The following is a 19,761-nucleotide window of genomic DNA, read 5'->3' on the forward strand; positions in this document are numbered from 1 at the left end:
ACCCCCACACCCCTGCTCATGCCCGTGTCTCCCTCGTGTTCCCCCCACCCCCCGCTCATGCCCCGTGTCTCCCTGCTGTTGCCCCCGACCCCCGCTCATGCCCCCTGTCTCTCTCCTGTTACCCCCACCCCCCTCTCATGCCCCGTGTCTCTCTCCTATTGCCCCCCACCCCAAGGTCAAGCCCTGAGTCCCTCTCCTGTTGCCCCGACCCCCCAGCCATGCCCTGTGTCTCCCTGTTGCCCCCCACCCCCCGGTCATGCCCTGTGTCTCCCTCCTGTTGCCCCCCACCCCCGCTCAGGCCCCGTGTCTCTCACCTGTTAACCCCCACCCCCTGCTCATGCCCCGTGTCTCCCTGCTGTTGCCTCCAACCCCCCACTCATGCCCGCGTCTCCCTGCTGTTGCCCTCCCACCCCCCACTCATGCCCCGTGTCTCTCTCTTGTTACCCCCCCGCCCCCCTCTCATGCCCTGTGTCTCTTTCCTTTTACCCCCCACCCCCAGTCATGCCCCGTGTCTCCCTGCTGTTGCCCCCCACCCCCATTCATGCCTCGTGTCTCTCCTGTTACCCCCCACCCCCACTCATGCCCCGTGTCTCCCTGCTGTTGCCCCTCACAACCCGCTCATGCCCCGTGTCTCTCTCCTGTTACCCCCACACCCCTGCTCATGCCCCGTGTCTCCCTTGTGTTCCCCCACCCCCCGCACATGCCCCGTGTCTCCCTGCTGTTGCCCCGTCCCCCGCTCATGCCCCCTGTCTCTCTCCTGTTACCCCCCACCCCCCTCTCATGCCCCGTGTCTCTCTCCTGTTGCCCCCCACCCCAAGGTCAAGCCCTGAGTCCCTCTCCTGTTGCCCCGACCCCCCAGCCATGCCCTGTGTCTCCCTGTTGCCCCCCACCCCCCGGTCATGCCCTGTGTCTCCCTCCTTTTGCCCCTCACCCCCCGCTCATGTCCCGTGTCTCTCTTCTGTTACCCCCCGCTCATGCCCCGTGTCTCCCTCGTTTTCCCCCCACTCATGCCCCGTGTCTCCCTGCTGTTGCCTCCCACCCCCGCTCATGCCCCGTGTCTCCCTCCTGTTGCCCCCCAACCCCCGCTCATGCCCTGTGTCTCCCTCCTGTTGCCCCCCGCCCCCGCTCAGGCCCCGTGTCTCTCACCTGTTAACCCCCACCCCCTGCTCATGCCCCGTGTCTCCCTGCTGTTGCCTCCAACCCCCCACTCATGCCTGCGTCTCCCTGCTGTTGCCCCCCCACCCCCCACTCATGCCCCGTGTCTCTCTCTTGTTACCCCCCCGCCCCCCTCTCATGCCCTGTGTCTCTTTCCTTTTACCCCCCACCCCCCAGTCATGCCCCGTGTCTCCCTGCTGTTGCCCCCCACCCCCGTTCATGCCTCGTGTCTCTCCTGTTACCCCCCACCCCTCACTCATGCCCCGTGTCTCTCTCGTGTCGCCCCCACCCCCCAGTCATGCCCCGTGTCTCCCTGCTGTTGCCTCCCACCCCCGCTCATGCCCCGTGTCTGTCTCCTGTTACCCCCCACCCCTCACTCATGCCCCGTGTCTCTCTCGTGTCGCCCCCACCCCCGGTCATGCCCCGTGTCTCCCTCCTGTTGCCCCCCAACCCCCGCTCATGCCCCGTGTCTCTCTCCTGTTACCCCCCACCCCCCTCTCTTGCCCCGTGTCTCTCTCCTGTTGCCCCCCACCCCCCGGTCAAGCCCCGTGTCTCTCTCCTGTTGCCCCCATCTCCCAGTCATGCCCCGTGTCTCTCTCCTGTTACCCCCCCCACCCCTTGCTCATGCCCCGTGTCTCTCTCCTGTTACCCCCTGCTCATGCCCCGTGTCTCTCTCCTGTTGCCCCCCACCCCCTGCTCATGCCCCGTGTCTCTCTCCTGTTAACCCCCACCCCCGCTCATGCCCCGCATCTCCCTCATGTTCCCCCACCCCGCTCATGCCCCGTGTCTCCCTGCTGTTGCCCCCACCCTCTGCTCATGCCCCGTATCTCACTGCTGTTGCCCCCAGCCCCCGCTCATGCCCCGTGTCTCCCTGCAGTTTCCACCCACCCCCTCTTATGCCCCGTGTCTCTAACCTGTCACCCCCCACCCTCTGCTCATGCCCCATGTCTCTCCCCTGTTACCCCCACCCCCCTCTCATGCCCCGTGTCTCCCTCGTGTTCCCGCCACCCCCGCTCATGCCCCGTGTCTCCCTGCTGTTGCCCCCCACCCCCCGCTCATGCCCCGTGTCTCTCTCATGTTGCCCCCCACCCCCGGCTCATGCCCCGTGTCTCTCTCCTGTTACCCTCACCCCCCTCTCATGCCCAGTGTCTCTCTCATGTTGCCCCCCACCCCCGGTCATGCCCCGTCTCTCCCTGCTGTTGCCCCCACCCCCTGCTCATGCCCGAGTCTCTCTCCTGTTACCCTCAACCCCGCTCATGCCCCGTGTCTCTCTCCTGTTAACGCCCCACCCCCCTTTCATTCCCCGTGTCTCTCTCCTGTTACCCCCACCCCCTGCTCATGCCCCGTGTCTCTCTCCTGTTGCCCCCCACCCCCACTCATGCCCCGTGTCTTACTGCTGTTGCCCCCCACCCCCGCTCATGCCCCGTGTCTCTCTCCTGTTAACCCCCACCCCCTGCTCATGCCCCGTGTCTCCCTGCTGTTGCCTCCCACCCCCCACTCATGCCCCGTGTCTCCCTGCTGTTGCCCCTCCACCCCCCACTCATGCCCCGTGTCTCTCTCTTGTTACCCCCCGCCCCCCTCTCATGCCCTGTGTCTCTTTCCTTTTACCCCCCACCCCCCAGTCATGCCCCATGTCTCCCTGCTGTTGCCCCCCACCCCCCGTTCATGCCTCGTGTCTCTCCTGTTACCCCCCACCCCCACTCATGCCCCGTGTCTCCCTGCTGTTGCCCCCGACCCCCGCTCATGCCCCCTGTCTCTCTCCTGTTACCCCCACCCCCCTCTCATGCCCCGTGTCTCTCTCCTATTGCCCCCCACCCCAAGGTCAAGCCTTGAGTCCCTCTCCTGTTGCCCCGACCCCCCAGCCATGCCCTGTGTCTCCCTGTTGCCCCCCACCCCCCGGTCATGCCCTGTGTCTCCCTCCTGTTGCCCCCCACCCCCGCTCAGGCCCCGTGTCTCTCACCTGTTAACCCCCACCCCCTGCTCATGCCCCGTGTCTCCCTGCTGTTGCCTCCAACCCCCCACTCATGCCCGCGTCTCCCTGCTGTTGCCCTCCCACCCCCCACTCATGCCCCGTGTCTCTCTCTTGTTACCCCCCCGCCCCCCTCTCATGCCCTGTGTCTCTTTCCTTTTACCCTCCACCCCCCAGTCATGCCCCGTGTCTCCCTGCTGTTGCCCCCCACCCCCATTCATGCCTCGTGTCTCTCCTGTTACCCCCCACCCCCACTCATGCCCCGTGTCTCCCTGCTGTTGCCCCTCACAACCCGCTCATGCCCCGTGTCTCTCTCCTGTTACCCCCACACCCCTGCTCATGCCCCGTGTCTCCCTTGTGTTCCCCCACCCCCCGCACATGCCCCGTGTCTCCCTGCTGTTGCCCCCGTCCCCCGCTCATGCCCCCTGTCTCTCTCCTGTTACCCCCCACCCCCCTCTCATGCCCCGTGTCTCTCTCCTGTTGCCCCCCACCCCAAGGTCAAGCCCTGAGTCCCTCTCCTGTTGCCCCGACCCCCCAGCCATGCCCTGTGTCTCCCTGTTGCCCCCACCCCCCGGTCATGCCCTGTGTCTCCCTCCTTTTGCCCCTCACCCCCCGCTCATGTCCCGTGTCTCTCTTCTGTTACCCCCCGCTCATGCCCCGTGTCTCCCTCGTTTTCCCCCCACTCATGCCCCGTGTCTCCCTGCTGTTGCCTCCCACCCCCGCTCATGCCCCGTGTCTCCCTCCTGTTGCCCCCCAACCCCCGCTCATGCCCCGTGTCTCTCTGCTGTTACCCCCACCCCCCTCTCGTGCCCCGTGTCTTTCTCCTGTTAACCCTCACCCCCCTCTCATGACCCGTGTCTCTCTCATGTTACCTCCCACCCCCCGGTCATGCCCCGTGTCTCCCTTCTGTTGCCCCCCACCCCCAGTCATGCCCCATGTCTCCCTGCTGTTGCTCCCAACCCCCCGCTCATGCCCCGTGTCTGTCTCCTGTTACCTCCCACCCCCCTCTCATGCCCCGTGTCTCTCTCGTGTTCCCCCCACCCCCGCTCATGCCCCGTGTCTCCCTGCTGTTGCCCCCCACCCCCGCTCATGCCCTGTGTCTCTCTCATGTTGCCCCCCACCCTCGCTCATGCCCTGTGTCTCTCTCCTGTTACCCCCACCCCCCTCTCATGCCCCGTGTCTCTCTCCTGTTGAGCCCCACCCCCGGTCATGCTCCGTGTCTCCCTGCTGTTGCCCCCCACCCCCCGCTCATGCCCCGTGTCTCTCTCCTGTTACCCCCCGCCCCCCCTCATGCCCCGTGTCTCTCTCCTGTTGCCCCCCACCCCCTGGTCATGCCCCGTGTCTCCCTTCTGTTGCCCCCCACTGCCCGCTCATGCCTCGTGTCTCTCTCCTGTTGCCTCCTACCCCCCGCTCATGCCCCATGTCTCTCTCCTGTTAACTCCGACCCCCCGCTCATGCCCCGTGTCTCCCTCGTGTTCCCCCCACCCCCGCTCATGCCCCGTGTCTCCCTGCTGTTGCCCCCCACCCCCCGCTCATGCCCCGTGTCTCTCTCATGTTGGCCTCCACCCCCGGCTCATGCCCCGTGTCTCTCTCCTGTTACCCTCACCCCCCTCTCATGCCCAGTGTCTCTCTCATGTTGCCCCCCACCCCCGGTCATGCCCCGTCTCTCCCTGCTGTTGCCCCCCACCCCCTGCTCATGCCCGAGTCTCTCTCCTGTTACCCTCAAACCCGCTCATGCCCCGTGTCTCTCTCCTGTTAACCCCCCACCCCTCTTTCATTCCCCGTGTCTCTCTCCTGTTACCCCCCACCCCCCGCTCATGCCCCGTGTCTCTCCTGTTGCCCCCCACCCCCCGCTCATGCCCCGTGTCTTCCTGCTGTTGCCCCCCAACCCCGCTCATGCCCAGTGTCTCTCTCCTGTTAACCCCCACCCCCCACTCATGCCCGCGTCTCCCTGCTGTTGCCCCCCACCCCCCACTCATGCCCCGTGTCTCTCTCTTGTTACCCCCCCGCCCCCCTCTCATGCCCTGTGTCTCTTTCCTTTTACCCCCCACCCCCCAGTCATGCCCCGTGTCTCCCTGCTGTTGCCCCCCACCCCCCGTTCATGCCTCGTGTCTCTTCTGTTACCCCCCACCCATGCCCCGTGTCTCCCTGCTGTTGCCCCTCACAACCCGCTCATGCCCCGTGTCTCTCTCCTGTTACCCCCACACCCCTGCTCATGCCCCGTGTCTCCCTTGTGTTCCCCCACCCCCCGCTCATGCCCCGTGTCTCCCTGCTGTTGCCCCCGACCCCCGCTCATGCCCCCTGTCTCTCTCCTGTTACCCACCACCCCTCTCATGCCCCGTGTCTCTCTCCTGTTGCCCCCCACCCCAAGGTCAAGCCCTGAGTCCCTCTCCTGTTGCCCCGACCCCCCAGCCATGCCCTGTGTCTCCCTGTTGCCCCCCACCCCCCGGTCATGCCCTGTGTCTCCCTCCTTTTGCCCCCCGCTCATGTCCCGTGTCTCTCTTCTGTTACCCCCCACCCCCCGCTCATGCCCCGTGTCTCCCTCGTTTTCCCCCCACTCATGCCCCGTGTCTCCCTGCTGTTGCCTCCCACCCCCGCTCATGCCCCGTGTCTGTTTCCTGTTACCCCCCACCCCTCACTCATGTCCCGTGTCTCTCTCGTGTCGCCCCAACCCCCCGGTCATGCCCCGTGTCTCCCTCCTGTTGCCCCCCAACCCCCGCTCATGCCCCGTGTCTCTCTGCTGTTACCCCCACCCCCCTCTCGTGCCCCGTGTCTCTCTCCTGTTACCCCTCATCCCCCTCTCATGCCCCGTGTCTCTCTCATGTTACCTCCCACCCCCCGGTCATGCCCCGTGTCTCCCTTCTGTTGCCCCCCACCCCCAGTCATGCCCCATGTCTCCCTGCTGTTGCTCCCAACCCCCCGCTCATGCCCTGTGTCTGTCTCCTGTTACCTCCCACCCCCCTCTCATGCCCCGTGTCTCCCTCGTGTTCCCCCCACCCCCGCTCATGCCCCGTGTCTCCCTGCTGTTGCCCCCCACCCCCGCTCATGCCCTGTGTCTCTCTCATGTTGCCCCCCACCCTTGCTCATGCCCCGTGTCTCTCTCCTGTTACCCCCACCCCCCTCTCATGCCCCGTGTCTCTCTCCTGTTACCCCCACCCCCCTCTCATGCCCCGTGTCTCTCTCCTGTTGACCCCCACCCCCGGTCATGCTCCGTGTCTCCCTGCTGTTGCCCCCACCCCCCGCTCATGCCCCGAGTCTCTCTCCTGTTACCCATACCCCCGCTCATGCCCCGTGTCTCTCTCCTGTTACCCCCCACACCCTCTCATGCCCTGTGTCTCTCTCCTGTTGCCCCCCACCCCCTGGTCATGCCCCGTGTCTCCCTGCTGTTGCCCCCCACTGCCCGCTCATGCCCCGTGTCTCTCTCCTGTTGCCCCCTACCCCCTGCTCATGCCCCATGTCTCTCTCCTGTTAACTCCGACCCCCCGCTCATGCCCCGTGTCTCCCTGCTGTTCCCCCACCCCCCGCTCATGCCCCGTATCTCCCTGCTGTTGCCCCCCACCCTCTGCTCATGCCCCGTGTCTCCCTGCTGTTGCCCCCCACCCCCGCTCATGCCCCGTGTCTCTCTCCTGTTACCCCCCACCCCCTCTCATGTCCCGTGTCTCTCTCCTGTTGCCCCCCACCACCCTGGTCATGCCCCGTGTCTCCCTGCTGTTACCCCAACACCCCGCTCATGCCCCGTGTCTCTCTCCTGTTCCCCCACCCCTCGCTTATGCCTCATGTCTCTCCTGTTACTCCCCACCCCCCGCTCGTGCCCCGTGTCTCTCTCCTGTTGCCCCACACCCCCCAGTCATGCCCCATGTCTCCCTGCTGTTGCCCCCAACCCCCCGCTCATGCCCCGTGTCTCTCTCCTGTTACCTCCCACCCCCTCTCATGCCCCGTGTCTCCCTCGTGTTCCCCCCACCCCCGCTCGTGCCCCGTGTCTCCCTGCTGTTGCCCCCCACCCCCGCTCATGCCCTGTGTCTCTCTCATGTTGCCCCCCACCAGCGCTCATGCCCCGTGTCTCCCTGCTGTTGCCCCCACCCCCGCTCATGCCCTGTGTCTCTCTCCTGTTACCCCACCACCCCCCTCTCATGCCCCGTGTCTCTCTCCTGTTACCCCCACCCCCCTCTCATGCCCCGTGTCTCTCTCCTGTTGCCCCACACCCCCCAGTCATGCCCCGTGTCTCCCTGCTGTTGCCCCCCACCCCCCGCTCATGCCCCGAGTCTCTCTCCTCTTACCCCTACCCCCGCTCATGCCCCGTGTCTCTCTCCTGTTACCCCCCACCCCCTCTCATGCCCCATGTCTCTCTCCTGTTACCCCCCACCCCCCGGTCATGCCCCGTGTCTCTCTCCTGTTAACCCCGACCCCCCGCTAATGCCCCGTGTCTCCCTCGTGTTCCCCCCACCCCCCGCTCATGCCCCGTGTCTCCCTGCTGTTGCCCCCCACCCTCTGCTCATGCCCCGTGTCTCCCTGCTGTTGCCCCCCACCCCCGCTCATGCCCTGTGTCTCTCTCCTGTTACCCCCACCACCCCCCTCTCATGCCCCGTGTCTCTCTCCTGTTACCCCCCACCCCCCTCTCATGCCCCGTGTCTCTCTCCTGTTGCCCCCCACCACCCTGGTCATGCCCCGTGTCTCCCTGCTGTTGCCCCCCACCCCCCGTTCATGCCCCGTGTCTCTCTCCTGTTCCCCCACCCCTCGCTTATGCCTCATGTCTCTCCTGTTACCCCCCACCCCCCGCTCATGCCCCGTGTCTCTCTGCTCTTGCCCCCCACCCCGCTCATGCCCCGTGTCTCTCTCCTGTTACCCCCCACCCCCTCTCATGCCCCGTGTCTCCCTCGTGTTCCCCCCATCCTCCGCTCAAGCCCTGTGTCTCCCTGCTGTTACCCCCCACCCCCCGCTCATGACCCGTGTCTCTCTCATGTTGCCCCCCACTCCCGCTCATGCCCCGTGTCTCTCTCCTGTTTGCCCCCCACCCCCCTCTCTTGCCCCGTGTCTCTCTCCTGTTGCCCCCCACCCCCGTCAAGCCCTGCGTCTCCCTCCCGTTGCCCCCCACCCCCCACTCATGTCCCGTGTCTCTCTTCTGTTACCCCCACCCCCCTCTCATGCCCCGTGTCTCCCTCGTTTTCCCCCCGCTCATGCCCCGTGTCTCCCTGCTGTTGCCCCCACCCCCACTCATGCCCCGTGTCTGTCTCCTGTTACCCCCCACCCCCCGCTCATGCTCCGTGTCTCTCTCCTGTTACCCCCCACTCATGCTCCGTGTCTCTCTCCTGTTACCCCCACCCCCTCTCATGCCCTGTGTCTCTCACCTGTTGCCCCTCACACCCCGGTCATGCCCCGTGTCTCCCTGCTGTTGCCCCCAACCCCCGCTCATGCCCCATGTCTCTCTGTTACCCCCCCAGCCCCCTCTCATGCCCCTTGTCTCTCTCCTGTTGCCCCCCACCCCCGAGTCATGCCCCGTGTCTCCCTTCTGTTGCCCCCCACCCCCCAGTCATGCCCCGTGTCTCCCTGCTGTTGCCCCCAACCCCCGCTCATGCCCTGTGTCTCTCTCCTGTTACCCCCACCCCCCTCTCATGCCCCGTGTCTCCCTCGTGTTCCCCCCACCCCCCGCTCATGCCCCGTGTCTCCCTGATTTTGCCCCCCCACCCCCAGCTCATGCCCCATGTCTCTCTCATGTTACCCCCACACCCCGCTCATGCCCCGTGTCTCTCTCCTGTTACCCCCCACCCCCCTCTCATGCCCCGTATCTCTCTCCTGTTGCCCCCCACCCCCGGTCATGCCCCGTGTCTCCCTGATGTTACTCCCACCCCCCGCTCATGCCACGTGTCTCTCTCCTGTTACCCCCCCACCCCCCTCTCATGCCCCGTATCTCTCTCCTGTTGCCCCCCATCCCCGGTCATGCCCCGTGTCTCCCTGATGTTACCCCCACCCCCTGCTCATGCCCCGTGTCTCCCTGCTGTTGCCTCCAACCCCCCACTCATGCCCGCGTCTCCCTGCTGTTGCCCTCCCACCCCCCACTCATGCCCCGTGTCTCTCTCTTGTTACCCCCCCGCCCCCCTCTCATGCCCTGTGTCTCTTTCCTTTTACCCTCCCTCCCCTGAGGGGCAGGGCCGCTGACCGTAGAAGGTAGCAGAGGACTGTAGCGGGCTGCTAGGCAGAGAACCCAGCGGAAAAAGATAGGTAGTAGGCAGCAGAGCGTGATAAGCTGCAAAGTAGGAAGGCCAGAGGACAAGGGCCGTAGGCAACCGGAGTGAGGTAGGCTGCAGAGCAGGGAGCCCAAAGGACAAAGGCTGAAGGCAGCCGGAGTGAGGCAGGCTGCAGAGCAGGTAGCCCAGAGGACAAGGGCTGAAGGCTGGGAAGCAGCAGAGCGTGATCAGCTGAAATGTAGAGCGCCCACAGGGCAAGGGCAGAGGCTGGAAGGCAGCAGAGCGTGATCAGCTGCAATGTGGAGACCCCAAAGGAGCAGGGCTATGAGGCAGGGAGCCCAGAGGAGCTGGACTGAGGTAGGGAGCCCAGAAGGCTAGGGCTGTAGGCAGCAGGGTGTAGCAAGCTGCAAGGCAGGAAGCCCAGAGGAGCTGGACTGAGGCAGGGAGCCCAGAAGGCTAGGGCTGTAGGCAGCAGGGTGGAGCAAGCAACAAGGCACCCTACACCAGGCACCCTACACCAGGCCCACACTCATGTCTCCCAGCACCCCAACCCCCCTCCACCCCCCAGTCATGCCCCGTGTCTCCCTGCTGTTGCCCCCCACCCCCATTCATGCCTTGTGTCTCTCCTGTTACCCCCCACCCCCACTCATGCCCCGTGTCTCCCTGCTGTTGCCCCTCACAACCCGCTCATGCCCCGTGTCTCTCTCCTGTTACCCCCACACCCCTGCTCATGCCCCGTGTCTCCCTTGTGTTCCCCCACCCCCCGCACATGCCCCGTGTCTCCCTGCTGTTGCCCCCGTCCCCCGCTCATGCCCCCTGTCTCTCTCCTGTTACCCCCCACCCCCCACCCCCCTCTCATGCCCCGTGTCTCTCTCCTGTTGCCCCCCACCCCAAGGTCAAGCCCTGAGTCCCTCTCCTGTTGCCCCGACCCCCCAGCCATGCCCTGTGTCTCCCTGTTGCCCCCCACCCCCCGGTCATGCCCTGTGTCTACCTCCTTTTGCCCCTCACCCCCCGCTCATGTCCCGTGTCTCTCTTCTGTTACCCCCCGCTCATGCCCCGTGTCTCCCTCGTTTTCCCCCCACTCATGCCCCGTGTCTCCCTGCTGTTGCCTCCCACCCCCGCTCATGCCCCGTGTCTCCCTCCTGTTGCCCCCCAACCCCCGCTCATGCCCCGTGTCTCTCTGCTGTTACCCCCACCCCCCTCTCGTGCCCCGTGTCTTTCTCCTGTTAACCCTCACCCCCCTCTCATGACCCGTGTCTCTCTCATGTTACCTCCCACCCCCCGGTCATGCCCCGTGTCTCCCTTCTGTTGCCCCCCACCCCCAGTCATGCCCCATGTCTCCCTGCTGTTGCTCCCAACCCCCCGCTCATGCCCTGTGTCTGTCTCCTGTTACCTCCCACCCCCCTCTCATGCCCCGTGTCTCCCTCGTGTTCCCCCCACCCCCGCTCATGCCCCGTGTCTCCCTGCTGTTGCCCCCCCACCCCCGCTCATGCCCTGTGTCTCTCTCATGTTGCCCCCCACCCTTGCTCATGCCCCGTGTCTCTCTCCTGTTACCCCCACCCCCCTCTCATGCCCCGTGTCTCTCTCCTGTTGACCCCCACCCCCGGTCATGCTCCGTGTCTCCCTGCTGTTGCCCCCCACCCCCCGCTCATGCCCCGAGTCTCTCTCCTGTTACCCATACCCCCGCTCATGCCCCGTGTCTCTCTCCTGTTACCCCCCACACCCTCTCATGCCCTGTGTCTCTCTCCTGTTGCCCCCCACCCCCTGGTCATGCCCCGTGTCTCCCTGCTGTTGCCCCCCACTGCCCGCTCATGCCCCGTGTCTCTCTCCTGTTGCCCCCTACCCCCTGCTCATGCCCCATGTCTCTCTCCTGTTAACTCCGACCCCCCGCTCATGCCCCGTGTCTCCCTGCTGTTCCCCCACCCCCCGCTCATGCCCCGTATCTCCCTGCTGTTGCCCCCCACCCTCTGCTCATGCCCCGTGTCTCCCTGCTGTTGCCCCCCACCCCCGCTCATGCCCCGTGTCTCTCTCCTGTTACCCCCCACCCCCCTCTCATGCCCCGTGTCTCTCTCCTGTTGCCCCCCACCACCCTGGTCATGCCCCGTGTCTCCCTGCTGTTACCCCAACACCCCGCTCATGCCCCGTGTCTCTCTCCTGTTCCCCCACCCCTCGCTTATGCCTCATGTCTCTCCTGTTACTCCCCACCCCCCGCTCGTGCCCCGTGTCTCTCTCCTGTTGCCCCACACCCCCCAGTCATGCCCCATGTCTCCCTGCTGTTGCCCCCAACCCCCCGCTCATGCCCCGTGTCTCTCTCCTGTTACCTCCCACCCCCTCTCATGCCCCGTGTCTCCCTCGTGTTCCCCCCACCCCCGCTCGTGCCCCGTGTCTCCCTGCTGTTGCCCCCCACCCCCGCTCATGCCCTGTGTCTCTCTCATGTTGCCCCCCACCAGCGCTCATGCCCCGTGTCTCCCTGCTGTTGCCCCCCACCCCCGCTCATGCCCTGTGTCTCTCTCCTGTTACCCCACCACCCCCCTCTCATGCCCCGTGTCTCTCTCCTGTTACCCCCACCCCCCTCTCATGCCCCGTGTCTCTCTCCTGTTGCCCCACACCCCCCAGTCATGCCCCGTGTCTCCCTGCTGTTGCCCCCCACCCCCCGCTCATGCCCCGAGTCTCTCTCATGTTGGCCTCCACCCCCGGCTCATGCCCCGTGTCTCTCTCCTGTTACCCTCACCCCCCTCTCATGCCCAGTGTCTCTCTCATGTTGCCCCCCACCCCCGGTCATGCCCCGTCTCTCCCTGCTGTTGCCCCCCACCCCCTGCTCATGCCCGAGTCTCTCTCCTGTTACCCTCAACCCCGCTCATGCCCCGTGTCTCTCTCCTGTTAACCCCCCACCCCTCTTTCATTCCCCGTGTCTCTCTCCTGTTACCCCCCACCCCCCGCTCATGCCCCGTGTCTCTCCTGTTGCCCCCCACCCCCCGCTCATGCCCCGTGTCTTCCTGCTGTTGCCCCCCAACCCCGCTCATGCCCAGTGTCTCTCTCCTGTTAACCCCCACCCCCCACTCATGCCCGCGTCTCCCTGCTGTTGCCCCCCACCCCCCACTCATGCCCCGTGTCTCTCTCTTGTTACCCCCCCGCCCCCCTCTCATGCCCTGTGTCTCTTTCCTTTTACCCCCCACCCCCCAGTCATGCCCCGTGTCTCCCTGCTGTTGCCCCCCACCCCCGTTCATGCCTCGTGTCTCTTCTGTTACCCCCCACCCCCACTCATGCCCCGTGTCTCCCTGCTGTTGCCCCTCACAACCCGCTCATGCCCCGTGTCTCTCTCCTGTTACCCCCACACCCCTGCTCATGCCCCGTGTCTCCCTTGTGTTCCCCCACCCCCCGCTCATGCCCCGTGTCTCCCTGCTGTTGCCCCCGATCCCCGCTCATGCCCCCTGTCTCTCTCCTGTTACCCACCACCCCTCTCATGCCCTGTGTCTCTCTCCTGTTGCCCCCCACCCCAAGGTCAAGCCCTGAGTCCCTCTCCTGTTGCCCCGACCCCCCAGCCATGCCCTGTGTCTCCCTGTTGCCCCCCACCCCCCGGTCATGCCCTGTGTCTCCCTCCTTTTGCCCCCCCGCTCATGTCCCGTGTCTCTCTTCTGTTACCCCCCACCCCCCGCTCATGCCCCGTGTCTCCCTCGTTTTCCCCCCACTCATGCCCCGTGTCTCCCTGCTGTTGCCTCCCACCCCCGCTCATGCCCCGTGTCTGTTTCCTGTTACCCCCCACCCCTCACTCATGTCCCGTGTCTCTCTCGTGTCGCCCCCACCCCCCGGTCATGCCCGTGTCTCCCTCCTGTTGCCCCCCAACCCCCGCTCATGCCCCGTGTCTCTCTGCTGTTACCCCCACCCCCCTCTCGTGCCCCGTGTCTCTCTCCTGTTACCCCTCATCCCCCTCTCATGCCCCGTGTCTCTCTCATGTTACCTCCCACCCCCCGGTCATGCCCCGTGTCTCCCTTCTGTTGCCCCCCACCCCCAGTCATGCCCCATGTCTCCCTGCTGTTGCTCCCAACCCCCCGCTCATGAGCTGTGTCTGTCTCCTGTTACCTCCCACCCCCCTATCATGCCCCGTGTCTCCCTCGTGTTCCCCCCACCCCCGCTCATGCCCCGTGTCTCCCTGCTGTTGCCCCCCACCCCCGCTCATGCCCTGTGTCTCTCTCATGTTGCCCCCCACCCTTGCTCATGCCCCGTGTCTCTCTCCTGTTACCCCCACCCCCCTCTCATGCCCCGTGTCTCTCTCCTGTTGACCCCCACCCCCGGTCATGCTCCGTGTCTCCCTGCTGTTGCCCCCCACCCCCCGCTCATGCCCCGAGTCTCTCTCCTGTTACCCATACCCCCGCTCATGCCCCGTGTCTCTCTCCTGTTACCCCCCACACCCTCTCATGCCCTGTGTCTCTCTCCTGTTGCCCCCCACCCCCTGGTCATGCCCCGTGTCTCCCTGCTGTTGCCCCCCACTGCCCGCTCATGCCCCGTGTCTCTCTCCTGTTGCCCCCTACCCCCTGCTCATGCCCCATGTCTCTCTCCTGTTAACTCCGACCCCCCGCTCATGCCCCGTGTCTCCCTGCTGTTCCCCCACCCCCCGCTCATGCCCCGTATCTCCCTGCTGTTGCCCCCCACCCTCTGCTCATGCCCCGTGTCTCCCTGCTGTTGCCCCCCACCCCCGCTCATGCCCCGTGTCTCTCTCCTGTTACCCCCCACCCCCCTCTCATGCCCCGTGTCTCTCTCCTGTTGCCCCCCACCACCCTGGTCATGCCCCGTGTCTCCCTGCTGTTACCCCAACACCCCGCTCATGCCCCGTGTCTCTCTCCTGTTCCCCCACCCCTCGCTTATGCCTCATGTCTCTCCTGTTACTCCCCACCCCCCGCTCGTGCCCCGTGTCTCTCTCCTGTTGCCCCACACCCCCCAGTCATGCCCCATGTCTCCCTGCTGTTGCCCCCAACCCCCCGCTCATGCCCCGTGTCTCTCTCCTGTTACCTCCCACCCCCTCTCATGCCCCGTGTCTCCCTCGTGTTCCCCCCACCCCCGCTCGTGCCCCGTGTCTCCCTGCTGTTGCCCCCCACCCCCGCTCATGCCCTGTGTCTCTCTCATGTTGCCCCCCACCAGCGCTCATGCCCCGTGTCTCCCTGCTGTTGCCCCCCACCCCCGCTCATGCCCTGTGTCTCTCTCCTGTTACCCCACCACCCCCCTCTCATGCCCCGTGTCTCTCTCCTGTTACCCCCACCCCCCTCTCATGCCCCGTGTCTCTCTCCTGTTGCCCCACACCCCCCAGTCATGCCCCGTGTCTCCCTGCTGTTGCCCCCCACCCCCCGCTCATGCCCCGAGTCTCTCTCCTCTTACCCCTACCCCCGCTCATGCCCCGTGTCTCTCTCCTGTTACCCCCCACCCCCTCTCATGCCCCATGTCTCTCTCCTGTTACCCCCCACCCCCCGGTCATGCCCCGTGTCTCTCTCCTGTTAACCCCGACCCCCCGCTAATGCCCCGTGTCTCCCTCGTGTTCCCCCCACCCCCCGCTCATGCCCCGTGTCTCCCTGCTGTTGCCCCCCACCCTCTGCTCATGCCCCGTGTCTCCCTGCTGTTGCCCCCCACCCCCGCTCATGCCCTGTGTCTCTCTCCTGTTACCCCACCACCCCCCTCTCATGCCCCGTGTCTCTCTCCTGTTACCCCCAACCCCCTCTCATGCCCCGTGTCTCTCTCCTGTTGCCCCCCACCACCCTGGTCATGCCCCGTGTCTCCCTGCTGTTGCCCCCCATCCCCCGTTCATGCCCCGTGTCTCTCTCCTGTTCCCCCACCCCTCGCTTATGCCTCATGTCTCTCCTGTTACCCCCCACCCCCTGCTCATGCCCCGTGTCTCTCTGCTCTTGCCCCCCACCCCGCTCATGCCCCGTGTCTCTCTCCTGTTACCCCCCACCCCCCTCTCATGCCCCGTGTCTCCCTTGTGTTCCCCCCATCCTCCGCTCAAGCCCTGTGTCTCCCTGCTGTTGCCCCCCACCACCCTGGTCATGCCCCGTGTCTCCCTGCTGTTGCCCCCCACCCCCCGCTCATGCCCCGAGTCTCTCTCCTCTTACCCCTACCCCCGCTCATGCCCCGTGTCTCTCTCCTGTTACCCCCACCCCCTCTCATGCCCCATGTCTCTCTCCTGTTACCCCCCACCCCCCGGTCATGCCCCGTGTCTCTCTCCTGTTAACCCCGACCCCCCGCTAATGCCCCGTGTCTCCCTCGTGTTCCCCCCACCCCCCGCTCATGCCCCGTGTCTCCCTGCTGTTGCCCCCCACCCTCTGCTCATGCCCCGTGTCTCCCTGCTGTTGCCCCCCACCCCCGCTCATGCCCTGTGTCTCTCTCCTGTTACCCCACCACCCCCCTCTCATGCCCCGTGTCTCTCTCCTGTTACCCCCACCCCCCTCTCATGCCCCGTGTCTCTCTCCTGTTGCCCCCCACCACCCTGGTCATGCCCCGTGTCTCCCTGCTGTTGCCCCCCACCCCCCGTTCATGCCCCGTGTCTCTCTCCTGTTCCCCCACCCCTCGCTTATGCCTCATGTCTCTCCTGTTACCCCCCACCCCCCGCTCATGCCCCGTGTCTCTCTGCTCTTGCCCCCCACCCCGCTCATGCCCCGAGTCTCTCTCCTGTTACCCCCCACCCCCCTCTCATGCCCCGTGTCTCCCTCGTGTTCCCCCCATCCTCCGCTCAAGCCCTGTGTCTCCCTGCTGTTACCCCCCACCCCCCGCTCATGACCCGTGTATCTCTCATGTTGCCCCCCACTCCCGCTCATGCCCCGTGTCTCTCTCCTGTTTGCCCCCCAACCCCCTCTCTTGCCCCGTGTCTCTCTCCTGTTGCCCCCCACCCCCCGTCAAGCCCTGCGTCTCCCTCCCGTTGCCCCCACCCCCCTCTCATGCCCCGTGTCTCCCTCGTTTTCCCCCCGCTCATGCCCCGTGTCTCCCTGCTGTTGCCCCCACCCCCACTCATGCCCCGTGTCTGTCTCCTGTTACCCCCCACCCCCCGCTCATGCTCCGTGTCTCTCTCCTGTTACCCCCCACTCATGCTCCGTGTCTCTCTCCTGTTACCCCCACCCCCTCTCATGCCCTGTGTCTCTCACCTGTTGCCCCTCACACCCCGGTCATGCCCCGTGTCTCCCTGCTGTTGCCCCCAACCCCCGCTCATGCCCCATGTCTCTCCTGTTACCCCCCCAGCCCCCTCTCATGCCCCTTGTCTCTCTCCTGTTGCCCCCCACCCCCGAGTCATGCCCCGTGTCTCCCTTCTGTTGCCCCCCACCCCCCAGTCATGCCCCGTGTCTCCCTGCTGTTGCCCCCAACCCCCGCTCATGCCCTGTGTCTCTCTCCTGTTACCCCCACCCCCCTCTCATGCCCCGTGTCTCCCTCGTGTTCCCCCCACCCCCCGCTCATGCCCCGTGTCTCCCTGATTTTGCCCCCCCACCCCCAGCTCATGCCCCATGTCTCTCTCATGTTACCCCCACACCCCGCTCATGCCCCGTGTCTCTCTCCTGTTACCCCCCACCCCCCTCTCATGCCCCGTATCTCTCTCCTGTTGCCCCCCACCCCCGGTCATGCCCCGTGTCTCCCTGATGTTACCCCCACCCCCCGCTCATGCCACGTGTCTCTCTCCTGTTACCCCCACCCCCCTCTCATGCCCCGTATCTCTCTCCTGTTGCCCCCCATCCCCGGTCATGCCCCGTGTCTCCCTGATGTTACCCCCACCCCCTGCTCATGCCCCGTGTCTCCCTGCTGTTGCCTCCAACCCCCCACTCATGCCCGCGTCTCCCTGCTGTTGCCCTCCCACCCCCCACTCATGCCCCGTGTCTCTCTCTTGTTACCCCCCCGCCCCCCTCTCATGCCCTGTGTCTCTTTCCTTTTACCCTCCACCCCCCAGTCATGCCCCGTGTCTCCCTGCTGTTGCCCCCCACCCCCATTCATGCCTCGTGTCTCTCCTGTTACCCCCCACCCCCACTCATGCCCCGTGTCTCCCTGCTGTTGCCCCTCACAACCCGCTCATGCCCCGTGTCTCTCTCCTGTTACCCCCACACCCCTGCTCATGCCCCGTGTCTCCCTTGTGTTCCCCCACCCCCCGCACATGCCCCGTGTCTCCCTGCTGTTGCCCCCGTCCCCCGCTCATGCCCCCTGTCTCTCTCCTGTTACCCCCCACCCCCCCTCTCATGCCCCGTGTCTCTCTCCTGTTGCCCCCCACCCCAAGGTCAAGCCCTGAGTCCCTCTCCTGTTGCCCCGACCCCCCAGCCATGCCCTGTGTCTCCCTGTTGCCCCCACCCCCCGGTCATGCCCTGTGTCTCCCTCCTTTTGCCCCTCACCCCCCGCTCATGTCCCGTGTCTCTCTTCTGTTACCCCCCGCTCATGCCCCGTGTCTCCCTCGTTTTCCCCCCACTCATGCCCCGTGTCTCCCTGCTGTTGCCTCCCACCCCCGCTCATGCCCCGTGTCTCCCTCCTGTTGCCCCCCAACCCCCGCTCATGCCCCGTGTCTCTCTGCTGTTACCCCCACCCCCCTCTCGTGCCCCGTGTCTTTCTCCTGTTAACCCTCACCCCCCTCTCATGACCCGTGTCTCTCTCATGTTACCTCCCACCCCCGGTCATGCCCCGTGTCTCCCTTCTGTTGCCCCCCACCCCCAGTCATGCCCCATGTCTCCCTGCTGTTGCTCCCAACCCCCCGCTCATACCCCGTGTCTGTCTCCTGTTACCTCCCACCCCCCTCTCATGCCCCGTGTCTCTCTCGTGTTCCCCCCACCCCCGCTCATGCCCCGTGTCTCCCTGCTGTTGCCCCCCACCCCCGCTCATGCCCTGTGTCTCTCTCATGTTGCCCCCCACCCTCGCTCATGCCCTGTGTCTCTCTCCTGTTACCCCCACCCCCCTCTCATGCCCCGTGTCTCTCTCCTGTTGACCCCCACCCCCGGTCATGCTCCGTGTCTCCCTGCTGTTGCCCCCCACCCCCCGCTCATGCCCCGTGTCTCTCTCCTGTTACCCCCCGCCCCCCCTCATGCCCCGTGTCTCTCTCCTGTTGCCCCCCACCCCCTGGTCATGCCCCGTGTCTCCCTGCTGTTGCCCCCCACTGCCCGCTCATGCCTCGTGTCTCTCTCCTGTTGCCTCCTACCCCCCGCTCATGCCCCATGTCTCTCTCCTGTTAACTCCGACCCCCCGCTCATGCCCCGTGTCTCCCTCGTGTTCCCCCCACCCCCGCTCATGCCCCGTGTCTCCCTGCTGTTGCCCCCCACCCCCCGCTCATGCCCCGTGTCTCTCTCATGTTGGCCTCCACGCCCGGCTCATGCCCCGTGTCTCTCTCCTGTTACCCTCACCCCCCTCTCATGCCCAGTGTCTCTCTCATGTTGCCCCCCACCCCCGGTCATGCCCCGTCTCTCCCTGCTGTTGCCCCCCACCCCCTGCTCATGCCCGAGTCTCTCTCCTGTTACCCTCAACCCCGCTCATGCCCCGTGTCTCTCTCCTGTTAACCCCCCACCCCTCTTTCATTCCCCGTGTCTCTCTCCTGTTACCCCCCACCCCCCGCTCATGCCCCGTGTCTCTCCTGTTGCCCCCCACCCCCCGCTCATGCCCCGTGTCTTCCTGCTGTTGCCCCCCAACCCCGCTCATGCCCAGTGTCTCTCTCCTGTTAACCCCCACCCCCCACTCATGCCCGCGTCTCCCTGCTGTTGCCCCCCACCCCCCACTCATGCCCCGTGTCTCTCTCTTGTTACCCCCCCGCCCCCCTCTCATGCCCTGTGTCTCTTTCCTTTTACCCCCCACCCCCCAGTCATGGCCCGTGTCTCCCTGCTGTTGCCCCCCACCCCCCGTTCATGCCTCGTGTCTCTTCTGTTACCCCCCACCCCCACTCATGCCCCGTGTCTCCCTGCTGTTGCCCCTCACAACCCGCTCATGCCCCGTGTCTCTCTCCTGTTACCCCCACACCCCTGCTCATGCCCCGTGTCTCCCTTGTGTTCCCCCACCCCCCGCTCATGCCCCGTGTCTCCCTGCTGTTGCCCCCGACCCCCGCTCATGCCCCGTCTCTCTCCTGTTACCCACCACCCCTCTCATGCCCCGTGTCTCTCTCCTGTTGCCCCCCACCCCAAGGTCAAGCCCTGAGTCCCTCTCCTGTTGCCCCGACCCCCCAGCCATGCCCTGTGTCTCCCTGTTGCCCCCCACCCCCCGGTCATGCCCTGTGTCTCCCTCCTTTTGCCCCCCCGCTCATGTCCCGTGTCTCTCTTCTGTTACCCCCCACCCCCCGCTCATGCCCCGTGTCTACCTCGTTTTCCCCCCACTCATGCCCCGTGTCTCCCTGCTGTTGCCTCCCACCCCCGCTCATGCCCCGTGTCTGTTTCCTGTTACCCCCCACCCCTCACTCATGTCCCGTGTCTCTCTTGTGTCGCCCCCACCCCCCGGTCATGCCCCGTGTCTCCCTCCTGTTGCCCCCCA

This window comes from Ambystoma mexicanum, chromosome 7p (assembly GCF_040938575.1).
Source record: "Ambystoma mexicanum isolate Mex_15411 chromosome 7p, UKY_AmexF1_1, whole genome shotgun sequence".
In the NCBI taxonomy this organism is placed as follows: domain Eukaryota; kingdom Metazoa; phylum Chordata; class Amphibia; order Caudata; family Ambystomatidae; genus Ambystoma; species Ambystoma mexicanum.